Source organism: Lissotriton helveticus, chromosome 2_1, assembly GCF_964261635.1.
Source record: "Lissotriton helveticus chromosome 2_1, aLisHel1.1, whole genome shotgun sequence".
Lineage (NCBI taxonomy): Eukaryota > Metazoa > Chordata > Amphibia > Caudata > Salamandridae > Lissotriton > Lissotriton helveticus.
The window spans coordinates 1,004,992,302-1,004,993,693 of NC_136059.1; positions in this window are offsets into that span (position 1 = coordinate 1,004,992,302).

A 1,392-nucleotide genomic window follows, 5' to 3' on the forward strand; every position below is an offset into this window, starting at 1 on the left:
CCAATGGCCGCCGAGATGTGCTCTTGCTCTCGCGAGATCTCACGCTCCTATCTCGAGCGTGAGGACCTCGCGCTTTGATTGCTGGCACTCGCGCTGTGCCTCGAACGCTTCTTACTGCGTTCTGCTGTGGCTCCGTTGGACGCTCTCGGGGTGGGCTCCCGTGTAGCTCCTTTCTTCTTTCCGTCACCGCCGATCACGCCGTCGATGTCCTGCACGCGTGTTAGTCCTTTCACCTTCGTCGCCAGTTGTCGCGTCCCTGCTGCATGCGCCGGGGGGTGCAATCACACGCTGGACACAAGGTGGGTATAAATGTAATTCTTTATTAGTTTCTTTCTTGACGCTGGTCACACACGTCCTTCCCCTTGCTCGGTCCAGTCCAGTCTGCCCTCTTCCTGTCCCCCTGACCGGATGTGGTGTCTGGTGACCTGGTCACCTCCCTCATGACCCACAGGGTCCTAATGTCCTCGGTCCCTCGTCAGGTCACTACATGCAGTAGGACTGATATGGCCAATCACGAGGATTTTTTCACTGTTCTGGTAGATCCAATTATTCTGCATACGCTGATGAACGTGAAAAAGGCAGCGAGATAAGTTCAAAATATTGCAAGGTTCTTTATCCAGCTTGAAGCGCCATTGTGCGTCATGCACCTCCATGTGATTTCCATCTTGTAGGATATTAGGATGTCAGCCAGGGGGCCTTGGACGTTTTGAATAGCATTGATTGTAGGGCAGAGTGCTGAACAATGCTACTTTTGATTTTTGCTATTTTGGAGAGGAATGGGACTAATTTCTCTTGCTGAGTACCCCTTGCACAAATGATTTAAACCATGGCAGAATATTTCACTGATACCAGCAGATGTAGAAAGTATTTCAATTACCTGATGGTTAATTGTGTCAAAAGTAGTCGATATGTCTAACAGGATCAGCAGGATAGGTAGCCCTACCCCCAGATGTGGTCTCAGTGCTGCTACAAGGTCTGAAGCATGGCCTTAATCCTATATAAGGTCATTTAGGCCGTATGGTTTATGAGTAGGGCTCCCGGTTTTATGGTATTTATTTTTTTGCCATTTCCGTCTGTATTTATCCATATTTATTTTTTGGCCATTTTTTCTATATTTATCCACATTTATTTTTGCCACGAGCAAAAGACGACGCTACAGCTAGAATTTTTCCATATTTGTTTAAATTGACAATGCACACATGCGCCTGTTTGTTATTGGTCAACATAAACTCCTCAAACTTTGCCATTGTAGTACAAGCACATGTGCATTTCAAGAGACTTTGAGGACGTTGAGGCTCTTTCTGGTTTGTTAATGAAATTAAAAATGATGTGGAAAACAGTTGCAAACTAGGATATTTTGCCTTTCATGTTTGAACTACTCTTGTAGGGCAG